Source organism: Rhipicephalus microplus, chromosome 2 (genome assembly GCF_043290135.1).
Source record: "Rhipicephalus microplus isolate Deutch F79 chromosome 2, USDA_Rmic, whole genome shotgun sequence".
Taxonomy (NCBI): domain Eukaryota; kingdom Metazoa; phylum Arthropoda; class Arachnida; order Ixodida; family Ixodidae; genus Rhipicephalus; species Rhipicephalus microplus.
The window spans coordinates 290,631,922-290,657,416 of NC_134701.1; the positions used below are offsets into that span (position 1 = coordinate 290,631,922).

At 47.6% G+C, this 25,495-nt stretch overlaps 1 long non-coding RNA gene across 1 annotated transcript in view; it reads left to right on the forward strand.

Moving 5' to 3' along the window:
* LOC119160086 (uncharacterized) overlaps window positions 1-25,495 on the forward strand; it is a 91,179-nt gene that overhangs the window by 24,931 nt on the left and 40,753 nt on the right. The window lies entirely within an intron of this gene.

Consider the following 25,495-nt stretch of genomic DNA (forward strand, 5'->3'; position numbering starts at 1 on the left):
TAGTCGCCGACTTTTTTGTCATTACATTGAAGAAAGAGGCGTCAATGGTGAATGTCGGCACACGACCATAGACGAGGAAGAAAGGTGAAACCCGGTGGTTCGTTGAACAGCGGTGTTGTGTGCAAATGTTACGAACGGCAAGATTTTGTCCCAATTATCGTGGTTCGGTCCGATGTACATGGATATCATGTCGATTAGAGTCCGGTGGAATCGCTCTGTCAGCTCATTTGTCTGCGTGTGGTAAGCGGATGTGGTCTTATGAACTGTGCCACAAGTTTTTAGAATTTCGTCCAGAATTGTCGATATGAAGGCCTTTCCCCGGTCACTCAACAACGTGCGAGGTGCACCATGACGCAACACAATGGCTTCTAAAAAGAAGGCGGCAACGTCAGAGGCGGAGCTAGTGCGTAGAGAAGCGGTCTCCGCGTATCGTGTGAGGTGGTCGACGGCTGTGACGATCCAGCGGTGGCCCGCTGGCGTTACGGGAAGTGGCCCGACGAGGTCTATTCCGACAATGGCAAAAGGTGTGTCGGGACATGGAATGGGTTGTAATAAGCCAGCAGGAGCTGAAGTTGGTCGTTTCCGGCGTTGACAAAGTGCGCAAGAATCGATATAATTAGCCACAAAGGTAGAAAGACCAGGCCAGAAGAAACGGCTCCTAACGCGGTTGTAGGTCTTTTGAAATCCCAAGTTTCCAGCTGATGGTTCGTCGTGCAATGCTTCGAGAACTTGTTTTCGCAGCGAACGGGGAAGTACTGGCACTCACCGATGCCCATCCGCATTATAAGTATAGTGCTGCAGGACATTATTCTCTAGCTTGAACAGCCGTAGCTGACGACGTAGTCTGGCATTAGGTGGAGAAGGCGAGCCATTCAAGTATCCGATGATGCGGTTACAGTAGGGGTCGTCACGTTGGTACGCGGCAAACTGGACGCTGTTGTTTAAAGGTAGTGACCCAGCAACTGCCAGGGGTGATAACGTGAGTGAAGAGAAAGCCGCTTGATCACCTGAGGGGCATTCAGGATGCGTGGTTGGAGATGAAAGTGGCAGAGGGCAGCGAGAGAGAGCGTCAGCATCCTGATGCTGTTTGCCGGACCTGTACACAACGTCAAAAGTGTACTCTTGCAAACGCAGTATCCAGCGACCGAGGCGCCCAGACAAATTCTTCAGCGAGGACAACCAGCATAGGGCATGGTGGTCGGTAACCACAGTGAAGTGGTGTCCATACAGATAAGGTCGAAATTTCTGGATGGCCTAAACGACAGCGACAGCATTCCTGCTCTGTTATCGAGTAGTTCTACTCTGCAGGTGTTAGTGCGCGGCTGGCATACGCAACTACTCTCTCACGTGAAGTGTCGTCGCGCTGGAGGAGGATAGCACCAATTCCGTGGCCGCTGGCATCTGTGTGCAGGAAAGTGGGAGCACTCTCATCGAAGTGACAGAGGACGGGGTCTGATGTCAAAGCACGTTTAAGGGCTTGGAAAGCACACTCGCACTCGTCAGTCCACGTGAAATCCGTCCCTGATGTCAGAAGCTTGTGTAACGGCCCCGCAATGGCAGCAAAGTGACGGATGAAGTGGCGGAAGTAAGACGCCAGGCCCATGAAACTTCGCAATTGTTTTTGATTGCGCGGACGTGGAAAAAATTTTACGGCAGCAACCTTGTCGGGGTCGGGTCGAACGCCATCTTTGCTCACAAGGTGACCCAATACTTTGATGCTTGTGCTGGCGAAGTGGCACTTTTTTGTATTGATCTGTAAGCTAGCGTTCGAAATGCACGTTAGAACTTCGTCCAAACGCTTAAGGTGCTGAGAAAAAGTAGAAGAATAAATGACGATGTCGTCTAAATAACAAACAGGTTTTCCATTTGAGACCACGTAAGACAGTATCTATCATGCGCTCGAATGTTGCTGGAGCGTTGGATAAGCCAAAGGGCATGACGTTAAATTCGTAAAGCCCGTCAGGCGTCGCAAATCCTGTTTTCTCCTTGTCTGCTTCGCGCATAGGTATTTGCCAATACCCGCATCGGAGGTCGAGGCTGGAGAAATATTCTGCGCCTTGTAGGGAGTCCAGGGCATCATCTATGCGTGGCAACAGATATACGTCTTTTTTCGTGATCTTATTGAGCGCTCTGTAATCAACTCAAAAGCGGACAGAGCCATCCTTTTTCCGGACCAACACCACAGGAGACGACCAGGAGCTGGATGAAGGTCGAATAATATCCCGTTTGAGCATGTCGGGGACGTTTTCCTCAATGATTTGCCGTTCTGCCGAAGAGAGACGGTATGGGCGGCGGCGTACAATGGAGCTGCCTTCGGTTTCGATGCTGTGCTCTGCAACGGAGGTGCGGCCCTGAACTTTGCAATGTATATCAAACAAAAAGCTGTGCTTTTGGAGAAGGTCTAAGAGGTCTCTCTTTTGCTCGACAGTGAGGTGAGGACTTATGGTGTCATTTAAGGTAACAGTGGTAGCCTTGATATCAGTGGTAGCAGACAAAGACGGTGATTCTGCGTGAAGGGGAACCAGCGAAAAGGGCTCACTGTCAGCGAAGCAGCTCACAGCAGTGCCCTGGGGCAGCATCACTGGCGAAGAAGTTGGATTCAAGGCGGCGACCAATGCTGACCAATGCTGAACACGTCACCATTAACTATAGTATCCGAAGCGATCGTTAGAAGTTGTTCATCTCCTGGCGAAATGAAACAATCAGTGGCAGCAACGAAACGGAAGCTGTATGGATTGACATCCGATGAACTCTCAGTAGCTGACATTTGAATGACTCGCTGACGACACGATATGAAAGCTGATGCCGAAGAAAGGAAGTCCCATCCTAAAATTACTGTGTGAGTGCACAAAGGAAGTACAAGGAACTGAATGTGGTGAAGGATGCCATCTATGAAAACGCGGACTGTGCAACCACTTGAAGGCTAAATAGGGACTCCATCTGCGCAACGAAGGGGAGGACCATCGTAGGGCGTCCTAACTTTTTTCAAGCGGGCACAAAAGCCTGCACGAATTACGGAAAGTGATGCGCCTGTGTCCACCAGTGCCTCTGTCTGTATACCTTCAACATACACCAATAAAACATTCGATGGGCGGTCCGGAGGAGTTTGACGCAGTTCGAAAAATGCAGCTTTCCCTCCCGAAGCTGCACTGTTCAGTTTTCCAGTTGGCGGTCGGGAATTGAAGTAGAAGGTCAGAGTGGAGAAGAGGAACGCCGCATCGGTGAAGGTGAGCGACGGCGTGAGAACCGGGAACTGCCAACTGAGTCAAAGTTCTGCGGAGACGGCGACCGACGTGTGCTGTTCGGATACAGCCGACTATAGGGTGGTCCAGTCGCGTAGAAGTCGTCCCGTTCAAGGTTATCGTAGCTTCGTCGTTCGTCTTGCTGACGGCGTCGGCAAAGCCTTGAAATATGACCACGGATGCCGCAATAGAAGCAAGTCGGCCGCGAACTGCGCCAGGCATTGTAAGGCTGGCAAGATGGTCGCTGTGCGAGTGAGTTGAGCGAACCATGCACTTCGGGCGCTGGTAGCTGCATTGGGCTTTGCTGGGGTGCAGGTGTCCTAGCAGCGACCTGAGCATACGTTGGCATGGCCACAGGATATGAGCTCGGAACAGGTGTGACAGTCATCGAGGCCAGGCTCTGGTGGGGCGTAGGTGTCGTTGCAGCAACGTGAGCATAACTGGGCATGGGATGTGAACTCGGAGCTGGTGTACTAGTAATCAAGGCCAGTTCCTCCCTCACGACGTCGCGTAAACTAGTAGCGGGTGGCGTCGTTCGGATATCGAGGTGGCGAGGTGAAGCCTGTGCATGAAGTTCCTCGCGGATGATAGAGCGGATCAGTGCACGCAGCTCTGTTGTATCATGACTTGAGCTCAGATCAGACATATCAGGTTGTACCCGAGTGGTCTAAAGCTCCTCAAGGCGCTGACAGGTAGCGACAACATCGCCTACGGTTTGGGGATTTTGCACCACAAGCGCGTTAAAAGCGACAGTCGCAATTCCTTTTAGCAGGTGGCGCACACGGTCGTTTTCCGCCATATCGTTGTCGATGCGGCGGCAAAGGGCGAGAACATCTTCTATGTAAGAAGTGTAAGACTCGCCAGGGCGTTGAACACGTGCACCAAGCCTCTTTTTGGCGATATCCGAGCGCACTGACGGGTTGGCGAAAATTTGGCGGAGCTGACGTGTAAAGGAGGGCTATGTCGGAAAATCTGTGGCTTGGTTGAAAAACCACGTTTTTGCGACACCGCTCAAGTAGAATGCCACGTGGGTGAGTTTCGCAGGCTCATCCCAGTTGTTGATAACACTCACGCGGTCATACTCCTCGAGCCAGTCTTCAATGTCTTCACCCGGAAGCCCTGCGAACAGCGGAGGATCCTTTTGAGGGCTGGTGACCAGGTGAGAAGGGTTTCTTGGCGGTGGCAGCGGTGGCGAAGCTGGCACGTTGGACTGGGCGGCTTGCGACATTACCGGACCCAGGTCGTTTAAGCGGCGGCCTGAACGGAGCTCCAGGGATGTACTCTAGAAGACGCTGGGGTGTCCGAGAACGCGAGAGGACGCAGGAACCGGGCAGCACTCTCCACCACTTGTAAGATGGCACCGAGTACACTCAAGACTCTCCTTTATTGACTCGAGTATGTGCCCCACAACCTAAACTTGACTGGTGATGATGAGTATGTACAGATGAAAAGATGGGACGCATAAATAATGCTCACAATATATATATATATATATATATATATATATATATATATATATATATATATATATATATATATATATATATATATATATAATCAGTCGGTCAGTGCCACCAGTACCCATTGAGGCGAAAGTGACACACTTTTTATGAGCCTGTTTGGCAACACTCTCACGTTTAAATTCACATATAAACCCATTAAAGTGGCTGGGGGAATAGCCGCCATGGTAGTTCAGTGGTAAAGCATCGAACGCGTTATTCGAAGGTCGCAGGTTTGGTGCCTGCTCACGGCAAGTTATCTTTTCATCCACTTTTCTTTCTCCTGTCTTTCTTCACATTTACTATTCAATTCGGTCTAATGTCTTTCGTATTCTTTCCTTGGCATTATTATCTGTTCGATATCATTAATATGGTGTCAAAACACGAAAAAACCAGCCCTTAAATATACACTTCTTTCCCTCACACACACACATATATATATACTTCTTTCCCTCATATATATATATATATATATATATATATATATATATATATATATATATATATATATATATATATATATATATATATATATATATATATATATGTGTGTGTGTGTGTGTGTGTGTGTGTGTGTGAGGCCTTTGTCCTGCAGTGGAGCTGATGATGATGATGAGAGGAATAACAGAGAAGCAAGGCATGACATGGTTGTGTAGGAGTCATGAGAGAGTGAGGAAGTGAGAAAAGAGGAGAGGAGGAGATGCCACTAACTACACTTAATCCACAACTTCCACACCACTTAGTTCTAGCTGCCTATTTTTTGTTTTTTTTTTCAAATTTTAGGAACAGTCCTTGAGCGTTAACGAAGGGCCCGAAGATTGACTAGCTGCTCTTGTGATTCAGTGAAACGAGAGCCAATAACGTCGATCACGTGAAACGGGGAGTCCTATGTGAGAAACGCTGTGCGTTCTTAGTGGCGCAACAAATGCGGAACTGAACTGAAGAGTGGGGATGGCGAAGATTAATCGAAGTGTCTTCCGCCTCATTCAAGTCACGACGAGTGGTCTATGGACGACGAGAAACCCGAGGGAGAGCACGTCACCAGATGGATCAGCTTTCGTAATGAGATGCAAATTAAACGCGTCAATATTCTCCCGTCCCGTGTGGTCCGTCTAGCCACAGTGAAGTCCGAAGAAATTTTGAGGGGACCTTAGAAGACGTAATACGCGCAATTTCGACAGTAGCATGCCGAAGAAGCCAGTTAAAGTAAATATAATGACGCATTCAAATTGTGGCGAGGAAGAGAGGGAAACAGAACTGAGTCTGCCTCATTAATTACTTTAGACGCTGCTCCTTGTTCTTCGCTCTTTTTTGCGCACATGCTGTGGATGACGAGAAATGGTGCAACAGAAACAAACTAATGGGGAATTTAAACAAGGCTTACTGAAATGGGGTTTCTGCACTTGCAGCCACTCATAGTAAAAGCGGAGCCTTTAATTGATTGGAAATGCCTTGCGCGATAATATTTTGCGTTGTTTAATCGATTCTTTTCTGAAATTGTTAAGATGGCGATGAAACTACACTGTGCATCCGAAAACAGTTCTAGGTGAAGATCACCGAAGGTCAAAAAACTCAGAAATGTTGCGCGTTACGCAATGCTGCAGCACGAGCCATGCATTTGTTCAATGTATCAGAGGAAGACAAGTCTCACGAGAAATGACGTAAAGAAGCGGTGAAGTTTAACCATCTGGCACATTTTTTTTTATGCAAAACATATTTCACGACCACTCTTGTGCGGTCGCTGTAGCGAGGAATTGTGTCATCGGTAAACAGTGTCACGGTATGACCACCGAATTACCGTGGAGTGTGCCAAAAACACATTAATGTTTATCACTATGGTGAATATGAACCGGTAGATCAGACAAGAGGTGCTGGAGTATGGGCAACCAACTTTTCGCGTCCTTTCAACGTGTTCGTAGTATATGTCCTTCGCTTGCTTCTCATTCATAAAATTCTTAAGTTAACTTCAGCCAGATATATGTTTTTATAGAATGATGATGTTCTAAAATAAGTTCTACGATTCAGAAGACAGGGAACATTACGTAGGAAATGAACGCGATGAAAATAGCTATTCTTTTTGCTGTCGCTCCTTGTTATAACCCCGGGGAAAACGTACGTTGTGCCAAGAAATACAGTGAAATCGTGGATTAACACAGAGAGCTTAAAACAGGTGTCTCGGGAGTCAGATATCACGTGTGTAAATTGTAATGAAGAACAGCACAAGGGCAGCGTCACGCATATCAAGAGGGAAACGCTCTTATCAAGATGCTTGGTTGGTATACTATTTCCAATCCTACTTTAAAATAACGACTTAACACTGGCACCACTGAATATTTCTTATCACCTTTCTACGGGCAGTAATAAAAAAAACAATATCTTAGCAGAACGTAGATGTCTGCTTACTGGTGTTGACAAAACAGCAAGCGTTACAACTTGCGTGTGATGTTATAGTAAGAAGTACAACCGTATGTGCAGTTAAAGTAAGAAGCTTAGAGACATTAAGACCTAATAAAGGCTGTATGTTTACGCTGCTTTAGCGGAGTCTTGAAATTAGATTTTCTGCTATTCTGAAACACGTTAACAACTCGGAAAGTGCAGGTTCATAAATAAGACAACAAATTTCTGAAAAATTTAATGCTTGTCCTGGCATAGTAGTAACTTCTGACGCCGACTGCGAGTAGCAGCACTGCCTGACGCGACCACTTTTAAAATGCAATATAGCACGCTAGGACCACCGAATTACCGTACATATATATATATATATATATATATATATATATATATATATATATATATATATATATATATATATATATATATATATATATATATACACACTCTATAAGTTGGAAAAATAAAGAATGGCTGTAGAGAATCTGATGCGTTATTTGAAGGTCGCAGTTTTGCTTCCCGCCCGTGGGAAGTTATCTTTTTGGCCACTTTTATTTCTTTCTGTTTACATTACAACTACTCTTATTACCATACTATATACTTTGCTTGAGATTAAACCCAAGGAAGAACATTCTCGCCATAGACGTGCACGATGTGAGTGCGCTAGGACAGCTGCAGCAAATGACTGAGCTAGGTGGCATTAAAATGCGCCCCTTTATCCCGATGGATGACAAATCAATTGCCGGTGTAATTTATGACATCGACACTGCCATTCCTAATGCTGACTTGTCTACCCTCATCAAGCCTGCAAACGAGGGAACTGTCATTACGCAAGTGCGGCGCCTTGGAAATACGCGCTGCGTAAAAGTGTTTTTCAAGGGAGATTGCATACCGTCCCACGTTAAAGTTGGACATTTTCGACATCCGGTTCGACCATTCATCCAAAAGCCACTTCAATGTCATCAGTGCTTCGGGCTAGGACACGTCAAGGGCGTATGCCCCAACTTACGACTGTGTCCCCGCTGCGCTGAATCTCATGCTGAAGACGCCTGTCGGGCGACTACTCTGAAGTGCGCCAACTGCAGTGGTCCTCATGCTGCCTCGTCGAAAGACTGTCCTCGAATCCAAAAGGAGCGCGCGGTTCTCAGACAAATGGCCCGAGACAACTCAACACACAGGGAGGCAGCCGAAGTAGTCCGGCGTCGGCGTCGACGTCGGCATCATCGAAAGTCTTCAAAGAAGGCACATTCCCGAGACGCTCCTTCCCACTCTGTAGCGGTTCCATCCAGTAGCGCCGCGAAAGGGCCCACCACTTCTACGAAAGAAACAGAGAAGCCTCCTTCTCTGGAGGAATGGCCCACGCTCCCGACGTGCTCTTCTGCCAAGGAACCTCTGCAGGTTGTGGCCACACAAGAGCCGTCTCCAACCATGGAAGATTTGCCTAAAACTGATCGTCAAGTGATCTCGGTGCTGCGTTCCCTTATAGAAGCCATCCGAGCGATATTAGTCGACATGAAGACACCATCTGCTCGAAGCGCACTTGGACTATTGGACGCCCTAAGCCCAGTGCTTGAATCTCTCAACTAGGAAGATGGCTACTCACACCTCAACATTTCTTAAAGAAGTCAAGGCTGCATCCGTCATCCAATGGAACGCCAGAGGACTAAAATCACGCCTTTCAGATTTTCGTCCGTTTGTGTTTACCAACGTGTTTCCAATTATCGTCATTTGTGAACCCAATTTGTCGAAACCAATAAGACTATCGGGGTACGAAGCTGTCATGTCTTCAACGAACGGTGCGTGCAGCAAAATCATCGTCTTTGTTCGTCGTGAACTGACGTATGTTGTGCAACCAATTGCACCTCACGATGACAATCAGTATGTCTGCATCACTGTGAAAAAGAACCAACTCATGTTTACTCTCATAGGCGTTTATATATCACCGTCAAGTAATCTCGATTCCAGGAGATTAGCGGATATTTTGAGAGTGTGTCCTGCACCATGGGTCCTCATAGGTGATTTCAATGCGCACAATCACGCATGGGGAAGTACGCGGACAAATGCAAGAGGACGCAGGTTAGCAAACATCGCCTACAACTATGGCCTTACTCTCCTGAACGACGGCAGCCCCACTTTTCTTCGAGGGGTGACATACGGCAGCTGTCTCGACCTTGCTTTTGTCTCCAACTCCCTCGCGAGATACGTCAAGTGGTTTCCAGATGTTGAGACACGAGGAAGTGATCACATTCCAATCTACCTTAACATCAAAGGCTTGTCTAGTTATGGTTTACGGACGACCATTCGAGCAGTCCAATGGACCAACTTCAAATCTGACATGGAAGATGCTTGCAGCGATGGCCTACGATCTGGGTTAGAGGAAACAATTAAGAGCACAATGCAAAACGCCACTCGCACGGTGACGATATCTTCCACACGAAACGACTTTGATATAGAGTTGGAGCGACTCCGAGCACTGCGACGCCGGGCGGAGCGTCGGTATCGGCGTACAAAATCAATTCACGATCTTAGGGCAGCCAGGAGGATGCAAAAGAAGATTCGGCGTCGCATGGATAGATTAGCGTCGGAACGATGGACAACGTTTTGCCAGTCACTAGACCCTCGCAAGCCACTCTCACACATTTGGAAAACGGTGCAAGGTCTGCGTCACCCTACGGAACAGCGCTTTCCATTCAAAGCGCTCGCGCTATTTCAAAGGAGGCCAGACATCGATGTCGCAGAAGATTTCTGTGCGCAGATCGCCAACCAAGCCACTCGTCCAGATTCTCCAGTGAGAGGTGACGTCCCCCGTTCCCGTGACTACCACATGGACCTCCTTTTTACAATGGAGGAGCTCGAGGCGGCACTAGCTCTCTGCAGGCGTTCAACTTCTCCGGGCCCAGATGGTATTCCTTACCGAGCCTTGTGCAACCTTGGGGAAGGTGCAAGGAGAGAACTGTTGAGCCTCTACAACATCTCGTGGCAGGATGGCAATGTTCCTGATGACTGGAAAGTAAGCCGCTTGTTACCCATCTTGAAGCAGGGCAAATCCCCACTCGAACTAACCTAATACCGCCCAATAGCACTGGCCAGCTGCGTAGGGAAGATGATGGAACGGATGATACTAGGCCGCCTGGAGTGGTATCTTAAACACTACAAGATTTATCCGAATTCAATGGCTGGTTTCCGACGCGACCGCTCTTCTATTGACAATGTCGTTGATCTAGTTTCGTACGTTCAGCACGAAAGATCCCGTAAGCGACTATCTGCAGCTTTGTTTCTAGATGTGAAAGGCGCTTATGATAATGTACTACATGAAGCCATTTTGGGTTCTCTTGCGGTGGTTGGCCTTGGTGGTCGAGTCTTTCGGTGGATTTCGAGTTACCTGACTGCAAGATCATTCTTTGTGTTAACAGAAGATGGCCCAACTACGCGACGCTATACTTCCAGGGGTGTTCCTCAAGGCGGAGTTCTTAGCCCGACGCTATTCAATCTTGCACTAATTGGCCTTGCTGAATAGTTGCCAAGCACCATTAAAATATCAATATACGCAGACGACATCTGTGTCTGGACATCGGCAGTCACACGTCCTCAGATACGTTCCCGGCTTCAAAAAGCAGCAACTATGATTGCCAACTACTTGTTCAAACAAGGTCTCAGCATATCACCAGAAAAATGCGCGCTGGTGGCTTTCACTCGCAAAGCAATGACCCCTTTTGTCATCTCAATCTGCGGGCGACCGATTTCTTACGCCAAAACCCACCGGTTTCTGGGCATCATTATTGATAGGGACCTCTGTTGGACTCCGCATGTGACCTATATGAAGAAGCGCCTGACCGCTGTTTCTCAACTGTTCAAGTTCCTGGCAGGAAAGACGTGGGGGATGTCAGTAGACGCAATGATGGAGCTCTACAGGGCCCTGTTTCTCGGTTTCCTCAAATATAGCTTGCCTGTGCTTAGCAATACCTGCAAGACCAATGTTCGTGTTTTACAGGCAGTACAAGCCCAAGCGCTGAGAGTGTGCCTCGGTCTGCCCAGATGTACGTCAACAGAAGCAACAATTGCAATTGCTGGTGACTATCCGATACAAACTCACATTGTTGTAGAAGTCCTGAGAACGCACATCCGACACTTCGCACGTGCCCCCGGCCATCACCTTGCACTGTTGCCTTCAGAGAGGCGCCAAGCATCGTTCGCCAAAATTATCGTGAAATACAACGATAAACTTCCCTCGGGCTTCACTCATGCATCTAAACCATCCATACCACCTTGGTGTCTTATTCGACCCACAGTGCATCTTAGTGTACCAGGGATCCGGAGGAAATCTGAGTTTTCGTCACCCGTGCTGAAACAACTGTCTCTTCTTCTTTTGCACGAGAAATATTCAGACAGCATACATGTATACACGGATGGTTCCACGAACCACCAGTGTTCGTCAGGGGCAGTAGTTATCCCAGCAAGAGGTGTTACCATCAGCTTTAGGACTGACCACTCCACGGCATCTACAGCAGCGGAACTAGCTGCTTTGCGTGCTGCACTTTGTGTGGTCAATCGGGAACCACCGCAACAATGGTCGATTTTCAGCGACTCAAGGGCTGCCCTACAATCTGTGCTCTCAGCACTGCGTCGCGGCCCATACGAACAGCTTGTTTTCGAAATTCGATGCCTTCTCCACACTTTACTCGAGAAAGGGCATCATGTGACGCTTCAATGGCTGCCAAGTCAATGCGGCATCATAGGAAACGAACATGCCGATACTGCCGCGCGGGCAGCCCTTGAAGGAACACGAAAAGAAGCCATACCACTTTCGAGGACTGATGCTGCCAGTAATCTTCGACGACTTGCGCGTGAAATCACGTTTTCACTATGGTGCCCACCAAGCATCGATACGAATCGTCAACACCACCTGTCCTATTTGATGGATCTGCGCATGCCCACTGGACTCGACCGAAGAGAAGCCACCCTACTTCATCGCGTATGGCTAGGAGTGGCATTTACAAAATCTTACTCCTTTGTCATAGGAATGGCCGAAAACGCTCTCTGCGATGCCTGTCATTGCGAAGAGACGCTACACCACATCCTGTGTGACTGTCCATTGTATGAAATCCAGAGACAGTCACTGGCGTCTGCTTTTGCGCGCATCGACAACAGCCAAATATCTGTGGACACTATTCTGTCAAGTGCCCGAGAGAAGACACTGCAACAGAAGGCGACGAAAGCTCTGTTGAAATTCCTACGCGACACCGACTTGAACAAGCGGCTGTAACAGCAATGTCACACACCGCGAAAGACAAGACTGGACTATGACTGAGTGTGCGCGCATGTGCTGCCAAATGTGCTGTTTCTATCTTCCCTCTCTGCTCTCTTTCATCTCCCCCATCCCTCCCCCATGCGCAGGGTAGCAAACCGGCTGCCTATAGGCTGGTTAACCTCCTTGCCTTTCTTTTCCCTCTATTTTCCTTCCTTGCTTGAGATTAATGTCTGATAGTTTTCATTGATACTATCAGATATCAACTAATTGTTGTGATGCAAAACTGCTTATTTACCTTTTCATTTTCGTTGTAGTGCTCTAAATTTAGGCCACAGGCATCTAGATAAAGGATGTCGTTGAACAGCCAAAGGGCCCCTTCTAGTTTTAACTAAGCAATAATCATTAATCTACTATTCAACGAATCACATAGTCCCACACCAAGATGGAAAAAAATAACATCGAATATTAGCAAAGATATGCCAAAAGAAAGCGAAGATGAACTGAGCCTACTTTGTTTGGCTTCTTGACTAACGAGAGAAAATTACATGCAGGCGAAGCATAAAGACAATTACGATAGCCATGTTCAGGCCATTAACCACGACAATAATTAGAATACATAGTGAGTGCCCTTATTATAAAGAAAAAAAAACAAGCCCAAGAAAGAGGCACAATGAATACAGAGTTATTTAGTATGTTTTATCTCAATTATGCGCACCATTTAGGCTAAACAGCGGCACGCACTTCTAAAATCCAAAACCTATCTTCTCTCTAGTTTAAAACAAGCTTAGTGGATTCGTTCGCGATGTAAAATTTGCGTCATTGGTTTAAATATTACGGAACATTTAGATGAAAGACCGCATTTCATCAATAGCTATACGGTGGAGCGAAAGAAAAAAAAATAGGGGAGGGGGCGCGTTCGTACGTATTGCCTTGGATTCTTGGACATCAAGTAAGCTTACTAAACAATCGCTAGAATTTCCTCTCAACTCTCATCTTTTTACTTCTTTTCCCATTGATTACTAGTAAGGTCGTGAACAGACGGCTTCCTGGTTATGCTCCTTGCTTGTTTTTTTTCTTTTTTTCGGTTGAAACTCACTGATAACTAAACACTTCATCGATACTAAAGAATAAGTTAAAATATGAGGACAGTCGAACGCGTAAGTTGTTCTTATCAGTAAGTCAGACGCAGTACAATAGCTTCATTGGGAATGAAAGTTGTAGCTTTTAGCTCTATCCTAAATGTCCTGCTGTGTAAGTACACGTCATTCTACGAAAGAAAAAAAAAAGAAACACGTTTGTGCAGTGCAGCCCACGTTCACTATTCAACAGGTCATCATCTGCGGTGACTTGAGCGAGCTGCTAGAGAAGAAATGCACCCGAGTTCTTTGCCGAATGATTTTATCACTGCGAGTCGTAGGGCTAGCAAGGCAGAACAGAAATGCAAGGTATTCATCATCACCAATGAGATCATCGAAAATTAAGCATAAAAAGCATGTTTGCGACCTTCGTCCGAGAGAGAAGTTTATCTGATTCTTCTCACCGGGGGAACTTTCTTATCGTCGCGTAAGGGCATCTTTCGAGATAAATGAAACATGGATGATCATCACTTTGACAAAGCATTCGTGAAGCCTCGTCTCTTTAGCACATCGTTCGAGAAACCGCCAAGTGCGCCCGTTGATAGACAAGGATGCTTCTTTGCAAGAAGAGCCATTATGCCGTGAAGCACGCTTTTCAAATCAGTTTTCATCTCGATGGGGAGCCCTAGATACTCACGGTGTCGCGCATGGCAGCTGCGCAAGGCCACAGCAAAGCGCTTCTCGGACATGCGAACACCGTTAGACTAAATGACTGTCTTGTAACGAGAGTGTAAAACTGTCGTTACAGTGACGGCATCAAGAGTACACTTTCTCCTCTCAAATTTTTCTCCCCTAGTGCAGTGTAATCGCTCCAGAAAGTGGGAAGGTTAATGAGGAGAGGTTCTAGTTTGCTACCCTGTGCTGGGGGTTTGATTACTAAGGAAGCTTCGACCTAAGGCTGCGAAACCTGAAAGGAACCCTGAAACAATTTTTCAAGTAACCATAGGATGATGAACTGGAAGAGCTTATTGCCTTACGATTTCAACGCTGCAACATGTCTGAGAATCCATTCAGTGCGAGTGGAGTTACTAATATTTGTCGCAGGGCACAATTGCATTCTCTCTTCTCTGGTCCCGACGAAATCACTGGAAGCCAAGCAGGAAGAGATGGCAGGGGGCACAGAATACGTCACGCGCGCCTCGTGACCTTCAGCACTTTTTAATTTTATTTTCTTCGAATGCGCGGCTTTTTCAGTGTGATCGCACGCGCACGCATGGACAAGTCATGGCCTCTCACCGCGACCATCGTAACGACTGAGCACGCCCTGTTCAAATCAGCAAATGGCTGATAGATGGGCTTGTAACGTGTTATTTTTAAGCGTGTTCTGTCGTTTGTCGAGAGAAGAGAAATCAATTTTCAGCTGACTTCATTGAACCCTCTTTGCGAGTATCCAGGTTTCTGCTCCATAGCTAAGTACCGGCAAGATGCAGCTGTACATACCTTCCTCTTGAGGGATAGTGGCAATCTACCAGTAATGACTTGAGAGGGCTTGCAAAATGTGCTCCATCGCAATCTTATTCTTCTAGTTACTTCAAGAAGCCATTCAGTGAGCTAGCACTGGGAGGGAAAGTACAGGAATTCAGAGTTTCGCATCAAAACAGGTACTCGGCTCTTATCGAGGAAACCAGCCTAAGCGTTGACGCAATGAATGATAATTTGAGGAGTATCATTACGGAGTGTGCTGTGAAAGTTAGAGGCTTGGCATTGAGACAGGACACTGGCAAGCTGTCTCGGGAGACGAAGAACTTTATTAGGAAGCGTCAAAGCATGAAATACTCATATACAACAGACAAAATAAAATTGGCAGAGCTTTCGATGTTGATTATTAAGCGTAAGGTATTCGATGTAACAAGGTATAGCATGGAGACAATTGAACACGCTCTGAAAAACGGAGAGAGCATCGAAGCAGTGAAGAGGAAACTTGGTATAGGCGAAAACCAGATGTATGCACTAAGGGAGAAGGAAGGCAAGGTAATTACCGATATAGACAGAGTAGTTAAAATAGCGGAGGAATTTTACAGAGATCTGTGCAGTAGCCGGGACAACCTTGACATTAAAATATGATTTAGCGGTAACCTAGATGGCATGCACCCAATAATGATGAAAGAAGTCAGAAAAGCTCTAGAGGGAATGCAAAGAGGCAAAGCTGCTGGTGAAAATCAGGTAACATTAGATCTGCTGAAAGACAAAGGACAGATTGTCTTTGAAAAGCTAGCCACTCTGTTTACGAAGTGTCTCCTCACGGGAAGACTACCAGAATCTTGGAAGAATGCCAACATCATCTTAATACATAAGAAAGGAGATAATGAGGACTTGAAGGATTGCAGGTATATCAGCTTGTTCTTCTTCATATACAAGTTATTTAGAAAGGCAGTTGATAACAGAATTAAGACCACATTAGAATTTAATCAACCAAAGGAACAAGCAGGATTTTGAACAGGCTACTCAGCATTCGATCGTATTCATATTATCAATCAGGTAACAGAAAAATGCTAAGAATAGAGACAACCACTACACATAGCCTTCATAGATTACGACAAAGCGTGATTCAGTAGAAATATCAGCAGCTTTTCAGACACTGCGGAGTCAAGGTGTAGACGAAGCATACATAACAACCTGGAAGAAATCTACAGGGGATCAACTGCCACTATAGTTCTCCATAAAGAATTCGACAATATACCAATCAAGAAGGGTGTAAGGCAGGGAAATACAATCTCCCCGATGGTAATTACCGCACTTCCAGGAAGTTTTGAGAGGCCTAAAATATGGAGAGTTAGAGATAAGAGTTAATGGAGAGTACTTTAGTAACCTGCGCTTCACCGATGACTTGAATTGCTGAGTAGCTCAGGGGATGAGTTGCCATTCATGATTATGGAGTTAGACAAGGAGAACAAAAAGATGGGTCTTAAAATTAATCTGCAGAAAATCAAGGTAATGTACAACAACCTCGGAAGAGCACTGCGCTTCGATATAGAAAATAGTGCGCTTGAAGTTGTAAAGGACTACGTCTACTTAGGACAGGCAATAACCGCGGAGGCAAACCCTCACTTCATAGAGCTTCCTGAATATACACTAGAAGGAACTCCGGCGCTAGCGTCTATGGGAGCTGCAACGCACGGTGCTTCATAGAACATGTGAATGATGGGTAGTACACGGATTTGTCTAATCTTCGTACTTGTGGTTCCGTGTGTGTTCATGGGAACCAGCAAATGTTCAGCGGTTGCGCCCCACCACCATAATATTTCAAATCGGATGACGGAGTTCAATAAGGGTTAATTTTTTTCCCTCCAAAACAAATCTGAAACGCAGCAATTTACAAAGCCACAATTGCGATTTGCCGCCCGCAAGTACAAAGAATAGACAAATCCATGTAATACTCATAATTCCCTTGGTCGCTTAATGATCGCAGCGCCAGAGTCCCGTCTAGTTAATTCTAGGAAATTCTACGCTTCGCTCACGTGCCTGCTTTCCCTCTGCGCATGAACCAACTCTGCCCCTCTCCTCCTCTTCCAGTGAAGGCCGGGCGAGCGCTGCCTATACCTCGTTTCTCCTCTCCGATTTCTCTCTGTCCGCCAGAGCTGTGCGCTCGTATATAATGCGGCGCGCGCGCGCTCCCATTGCACGCTCCTTCGCAACAGCGCTATTGTAGTGAGAGTTGGCGCCAGTAGTAGTGGAATAGGTAACAAAACTTGTGACAGCAACGCGAGCTGTGAAAGCATTAGCGTAAGTAGCCCAAGCAGCGTAAGCAGCACCGCTGAGCAGAAGAGCTTGGGACGTAAACGGCAACGCCGCCAAGCGAATATCGAAGCTGCGAGGCAACGTGAAGCCCAAACTCAACGGAAACATCGAGCTGAACACCCAGAGGCTGCGAGCCAACGCAAAGGCGAATCAAACGGAAACGCAGAGACGAGGACTCCGCGACGGTGAGGCAACGTTAAGCCGAAAGGGAACAGAAACGCCGAGCCGCAATGCCCGAAGCGACTAGGCAATGCGAGCCTGCTGCCAGGACATCGAGGCGTTCGAGACTACTACAACAATCGCTGCGGTGCGATGAATACGCACACGGTAATAAAAGCAATTCGGAGAGGGGGGGGGGGGGGGGTTAACATATTCGACACACAATATTTATTTATTTATTTAACGGTACTGCCAATCCCATCAGAGATTATAGCAGGGAAGGCATATGAAAACGAATATTTGTTTAGACGGACTCATAATAATAGAAAACACAAAAAAGCCGGAATTACAAAATGACATGCAAATCATAGGTTATACATTGCCATTAAAGAACAAGCAATCAAACAATTTTAGTAATAGCAAAACAATGAACTAGGTTATCGTTAAAAATGACCGCGAAAAGATAACGCATGCATTTGTAACATGGGGTAGGGACAACAAGTAGGCATTTTTATTGAACAACTTATCCAAAGGATTTTATGAACAATAAACTAATGAAAAAACATGTCACTTGAAGTATAACGATCATAAGCAACAAAACTTTTGTAGGAGCAATATGACACTGACTCATCGTTTATTGGGTTTATTGATGATGTGATGTCGTTAGTGCGATTTGCGAGGCAAGCAATTCGCTTTCAATCGCAGCTGTAAACAAGTTTATGGATGATTCAGTGCTTAAGGTGGGTTTCAGCGGGTTCCATGGATGGATGGAAAAACTTTATTTCGTCAGAAAGCAACTGAGGATGATTCCGTGTTAGATGGCCATCAACCCAAGGTTGGCGGCGACCTGTGTGGCCCACTCCACGACCCTTAACTGGACGACTGGGTCTGAGCTGGTCAACACGGCCTTCCAGTGCTCAAGAGATGGATCACGCATAATATCCATCGGCGGCGGCACTATGCTACATTCCCAAAGTATGTGATCATATGTTGCCACAGCCTGACACCATTTGCATTGCGGCTTAATCTCCTCCGGGTACATTTTGTTCAACACGTAAGGGTTGGGAAAAGATCGCGTCTGCAGTTTTCTCCAAACGCATTCCTGCGCCTTAGTCAACCGCTTGTGCGGGGGTGGATAAAACCTCCGCTCTAGTTTATAATGATTCGTTATGTCATGAAAGGACACCAGCCCATCTCTCGCGGACCTCCCCGGAACTGGCGGCTCACCTACCTGGCTGACGAAACCTCGAGCATTCAGGTGAGCCGCCTCGTTCCCAGGGTTCCCAGAGTGTGCTGGTACCCAGACAATTTCTATTTCTCTAATTTCTCGTCCCGTGGCCCTATGCAGAAATTGTGCAGCGGTCGCCGATATTCTGCCCCTCGCCAGATTTCGGATGGCTGTCTTTGAATCACTGAAAATCAAATCTGACTGCGAATTAGTTATAGCTAGCGCTATTGCCGCTTCCTCTGCAGTTTCCGAGGAGCGGGTTTTGACCGATCCAGAAGCGATCAAGCGCCCCCGCCTGTCCACCACCACAATCACAAAAGCGTCTTTGTCCTTATATTCATCAACATCTGTATAGACTGCCGCTTTGTACTCGCCGTACTCAACGTGTAAAGCTCTGGCTCTTGCCTGCCTGCGCTGCGTATGGTGAATCGGATGCATATTTTTGGGCAAAGGTTTTATGTACAGGGCCTTATGTAACTCTCGCCGCACCTGAATTTTAGTGTCCCCAGTGGGAGCCTCTGCTCCAATGCCAATCCTTTCCAATATAATCCTGCCCGCTTTGGTTGTCGAAAGCCTAGCGTGCTGCATCACCAGATGCGCCTCCCATAATTCATCCAGGGTGTTGTGTACCCCTAGTTTTAACAGCCTTTCTGTAGGCGCCTTGTTAGGCAACCCAAGCGCTGCCTTGTAAGCTTGCCGGATCATAGCCTCGACCTTACCTTTTTCTGCGGCATCCAACTTCATATAAGGTGTCGCGTAAGTAATCCTGCTGAGCACAAACGCCTGTACCAGCTTACAGAGTTCTTTTTCTTTAACCCCGCTTTTACGGTTAGCGATTCTTCTGATTAGCCTGACAGTAGCATTGACCGTGGTCTTAAGTTTTTCAAGGGCCACCCTATTCTTCCTGTTAGTTTGCAGATATAGGCCAAGAATTCTAATCGTTTGAGCTTCAGCTACCGGCCTACCCCCTACCTTTACTTCTAACGGCGGTGGCGGAATATAGTGTCTTGCATGTAGCCCTCTGGGTTTGTCCCGAACCACAAAGAGCCCGGACTTTGGCTGAGAGCATGAAAGTCCCGCCTCCCCTGCCAACTCTTCGACAATATTAACTGCCTGTTGCAGTGTTTCTTCCAGATGCGCGTCACTACCCCTGGTTACCCATAGAGTAATATCATCTGCATAAAATGTGTGTTTGAGTCCCGGTATCTCCTCCAGCCTCGGCGGTATTTTAATTAAAGCGATGTTAAACAGAAACGGTGACAAAACTGAACCCTGCGGCGTCCCTTTGCCTCCCAACGCGAATGAGTCCGATTTGATATCTCCTATTGAAATTTCTGCTGTTCGGCCCTCCAAGAATGATCTGATGTAGCGAAATGTCCTGACCCCTGGGCCGATTTTCGATAGGTTATTCAATATTGCCTCATGCGAAACATTGTCGAAAGCTTTATTCAGGTCAAGCCCCAATACAGCTTTGGTGCCCGTGCCATGCCCGGGATTGACTACATCATGTTTTAACTGTATCATGACATCCTGTGTGGACAAATTGGCCCTGAAACCTATCATAGTTGGGGGAAAGATGGCCTTGTCCTCTGCATAATTCTGAAGCCTGTTGAGAACCACGTGCTCGATCAATTTGCCCACGCATGATGTCAGCGATATGGGGCGCAGGTTTTCCCAAGCAGAGTTTCTTGCCTGGCTTCGGAATAAATATAATCCTAGCATGCTTCCATTGTGCTGGGATCTCCCCGGCCACCCAATACTCATTTATCAAGTCAGTGATCGCCCCGACCGATTTGAAATCTAGGTTTCTCAGCATTTTATTAGTAACTCCATCCGGACCTGCGGCAGACGTAGTACGCAGCTGCCCCATGGCAAACTCCACCTCCGCAATTGTGAACTCTTCATCTAGGTCTGAGTTTTCCACCCCCGAGTAGTGTGGTAAGCAACCGTCTACTCCATCAGTTATGTACCGATTCCGGAGTTCCTGTATAAACTCTCCAATTGTGCCTTTATATTGATGCATTAACCGAGTCATTTGCCCCCGTTGCGCCGATTTTGTTGCTGCCGGATCCAAAAGATGCCTTAACAGCTGCCATGTCTTTTTGCATCCAAACTGTCCATTCATGCGATCACAAATCTGGCCCCACTGCTTGGCTTGCAACTCAATTGTATAATTTTCGATTTTACGTTCTAACTTGGCAGTCCTTCTGCGAAGGACGCCATTATGTTTTTGCTTCTTCCACCTTCTCAAGAGACTCGCGTGCGCTTCCCACATGTGTAATAGTCTCGAGTCAGCGGTAAACTCCTCCTGCTCGACTGGCACTTCTACCGTGGTATTACTTACATCCTCCTTGAGCGCCTGTACCCATGCATTTAGGTCATTAATTTTCCCGTTTACAGTGCCTGCTCTGTTTTTCCTAAATCTGTCCCAATCTGTAATTCTATGCCCCCTCACTTTGTCTTTATGCTTCGCAGCGCTGAACGTCGTGGAAAGGATATAGTGATCACTTCCTAGGGCTTGTCTCGTGTTAATCCACTTTGCATTACTGATGCCTCTGAAAAACGTAAGGTCTGGGGAGGTATCCATGCTTATGCTGTTGCCTATCCTCGTATGATCTTGTGGATTGTTTAACAGCGTCCATCGCAGATCCCGGGCAACTTGCCAAAGCCGATTGCCCTTTGGGCTGGCTCGAATATAACCCCACTCCGGGTGAGGCACATTGAAATCTCCTACCACTATAAGCGGAGCGCGAGCTGCTAACCGTTGAGTTTGAATCAGGAGTTGTGGCAAGCCCAATCCTTTATCTTTTGGAGAACTATACACATTAAGTAAAAACAGACTCTTCTCATACTTTCGTTTAGGCAAAATCTCAAGCAAGACATAGTCTTCCCTGCTGCTATCTACGGAATGCTGAATGACAGTGATGTTGCGATGGACTAGCACGGCTGTGAAGACGCGTGATACGCCCCTTGAATCAGTTCCTGGCGCTGTAAATGCCTTAAATCCAGGTAATTTTACGGAACCACTAGCCTCCTGTAAGGCTATTATGTCTGGTTTACTGTCCAGATTTTGTACGTGCAACTGCAGGTTACCCCGCTTTTGACGAAAGCCCCTGCAGTTCCACTGCCAAACCTCAAATTGCTGGCGAGGCGCCATGATGAGGCACCAGGTTGACTAATGGCACTTGGCCACCCACGGGAGGCAGTCTTGCCTCCAATAGAGTATGAAGCTGCTGAAACATGCCCATGACCTGGGTTTGGGAATCCTTAAATTCAGTGGAGAGCATGCCGAGACGCTCCTCTTTTGTGTCTAATCTGGCTTTGATCTTTTCTACTCGAGCCTCCAACCTATCCTGTCTTTTCCCTTGTTTGCCTACTTTATCCGCAAGTGTTGTTACATCCGACTTAAGACTAATGACCTTAAAAACAGGCTGTGGCATGTCTACTGGTGACGTTTCGGCTAATCGTTTTGCGTTAGCTACCTCATCCCCCGGCAGTGGTCTCTTCACTGTCCCCCGATTCTCCACTTCCATAGCTGCACTCTCCTGTACGCGAGCAGACGCCTCTTGCGTCGCTTTCTGTAGGCCTTGCACTGCTGGTGTCTGTGTCCCCTGCCGTTGGTCGTTTCTAAGTGCGCGTTCCATCTCTGCAATTCTGTTTTCCATTCTTTTAATCAAGTCTCCCTGTCGCTGAACCAGCGCTGCTAACTCCCTCTCTCGAGCGGTTTCGTTCTGGGAGGCCGTGCTTGACAAGCTCACCTTTTTGTTGGTGTCGCGTGCGCAGCTGTTGGTACTGGATGCTCGTCCACCATCTTGGCCGCCCCCGCACCCTGGCAATGGCGGGAAGGAACTCGACCGGTCCCTGCTTTTGCTTCTGCCTTCTTTACCCCTCGGTGACCGCTCCGTGGCCCTCGAAGAACGCTTATCGTTGCCAGCTTCGCTCTCTCTTTCGATGCTCTGCTGCCGGCCTGTCGGTGGCTTGCGAGCCAGGCGAAACTTGCAGTTCCGGCTCCCTGTGTGATGCGCACCATGGCACACGATGCAGACCGGCGTGCACGTAGGTGGCTCTCCTTCTGGCGGGGCAGGATGGTCCTTCCCGCAACGGTGACATAGGTTGCTCTTCGGACGATAGCAAACGTCCGCTCGATGTCCAACTCGTCTGCAGTTGTAGCAGGTCTCGACTAAATTTCTGTACGGAATCACAGCGTACAGACAGTTCCAGTAAGTAATCTGCCGGGGTATGCGTTTTCCCCCGAACGTAATCTGAATCGCCTTTGACTTTCCCAGAGGTCTCGCGTCCAGAATGTCTATGCCTTCATTCTTCTTCAGGAATCCCGCCCGAACTTCTTCCACTGGGCATCCATCATAAGCATTATAAATCACTCCCCGCACGGAGTTCTCCAACGGTGCCACGAACGCCGAAACCGGCAGGTCACGATCACCCAGCTTGAGCGTCTTCACAGTCGCATATGCCCCAGTGCGATTTATGCACGGTGTGCTCACCGTCAACGTGTTGTTTGTGCCATTAACCCGCACAATGTCTTCTTCCGCGGCAATCGCACTCGTTAGACGCGCTGCTGCTCTCAGTGCACATCCGAGTTCTCTCGCTGTCACAACACTCAAGTCCCAGTTCTGGGGCCTGTACACAATCTTGAAATCCGTGGCTGGCAACTTGAGAAACGGTCCGCGTTTCTTCCATACCGGCGCTTTCCCCCGCTTGACTTGCTGCGCTCCGTGCGTCTTGCGCCCGTCGCTGCCGGCCTGCGTCTCGCAAGGCTTACTCTTGGCGTTGTCGCCATGCCGAGTCTTCTTAAATCGGTCCTGTGCCTTCAGCACTGGAGCCCACTCTCCCGCTTCAAAATCTTCGGGTGTTATAGTCTCCCCTTCGACGTAGTACTCCATCTTCAGCCCAACAAGGCCCACGGTCACCGGGCGCAAGTCAGACGCCGGGCGACGCGGCCCAGGCCAGGCTTGGCCTAGGAGATAGGCCTAGCCTTGCCACCGCGGGGTTGATAGGAAAATCTCGGAAACTCCAAAAACGGGGACAAACTTGCCGAAACGAGTGGTGTCCGTAGGTACAGGGCAACCTCCTGCAGACGAGCCCACTGACAGCAAGTCCAGAAAAAAAGCGCGTCCGCCGATAGTCGGTCACCGGGCCGGAGCTCATGCGAAACACGTCCGCACAGCGTCTCACTCCAGCCGCCTCCCTTCAGCGAGTTCCAATCTTTAATGGTTAGAGGGAAAAATAAGTATATAAACCAATTAGTGGTAAAAGCATATTCTACAAGAGTATGGGAATGATTATGACGGGTTGTTCTGCCGCGAGAAAAAGATAGATACCTTGAAGTATCTATTTGTGTTATGTTGTGGAGTAGTTGAAACATTAGTTTTAGTCTTGTTAGTTTTGTTCGGTTTTGTAGTGTTAAAATGCCAGCTTTATTGAGTAGGTGCGTCGGTGAGTCTGTCAGTCTATACTTGCTAAAAATAAACCTTATTGCCTTTCTTTGAACCGCCTCTATTTTATTAATCTGTTGGTGGGTATACGGGAACCAGATAGAATATATACAGAGACAGTATACAAACACAACAACTCCACACACAAATGAAACAGACACGGGAACATACAAATAGAACAGCAATGGAATCAAGAACATAAGCGCTGCTTCGCATCCCCACATGGTTTCCTTTTGTGAAAGTTAGTGTATTTTTTATTATCTCACATTGCACCTTGTTCTCATTTATCACAATATAAAAAAACTTATTTCATTTTGTGTATATCGAGCGAAAGAGATAATTTTTTGCAGTCGCGAAGCGTCCTTGGGTCATTTAGTCACAATCTATAAATCCAGTAAAACTAAACTGACCATACGGCTGGTTTATCGCTTATAGTGCTGCCACCATTATGTGAGATCCTTACAATGCAAAGGTGTAAATGTCGAGGACATGACACTGCGCGATCTAGTGTCACGGTCGGAAATGGAGATGGTACGTCACTGCCTCCGGAATCGCAGAAGAAAGATAGAAGCAAATGCCACTCGTTCACTCGGGCGTAACATGTAGGTGTGTGTGCGGAAGTGGGACGTAGACAAGAAACAAACGAACTAATTTGTAAAGATGTAACAAGATACATGTATATATAAAAAAACATGGACATCGCGCAACCAGATGAAACGAGAAGGGCGCAACATAGCAGGAAGTGAGGGCTATATAACACCCCTGACGACCGCCGCCGTGGTTTGGACCCGAGAGGCGCTGCGGTGAGTGGATGCTTTGTCGAATGATGGAGTTAACTAACCGGACTGGGAGAGTCATCCGCCCGGTCGCTGCAAGGAGCACGCGCTGCCGGGGAATCTCTCTATTTATCAGGCGCGTAAATAAAACACTCCGAACGCCGTGCCTCGTGTGTGGTGCGCCGAGGCGGGAGCAACGCTTGCGCTCACAGCGCTGCTTCCGCGCAAGAAGGCGCCGTGAATATTTCAAGGCCCAGTCAGACAACCGGGCGAAGCTAGCTGCCGCCGCCGCTACACCGGCGCGCTCCTTTCGGGCACCCCGCCCATCGCACCTCCTTCGCCCCGAGCATTGTACAGCGCTGGCTGCGCGCTTTTATAATTTACGCCGGCGTGGCACCATTTCTTCCGTGCGCCGTTCGGATCCCGCGCGAAGCATGTTCGCTGGCTCTGTTCTTCTTTCTCAATACCTACCGTGCAATTACAGTTTCGGGCTGTATACACCGCTTTCACGTAGCGGATTCTTTGTCCCATTCTGTGCGCGCGCCACTTTATATCATGTCTGCTTCTCTATCTACTGACGAGAGTCTCACACTACCATTTGAACGATGCGTTGTATTCTGTAATT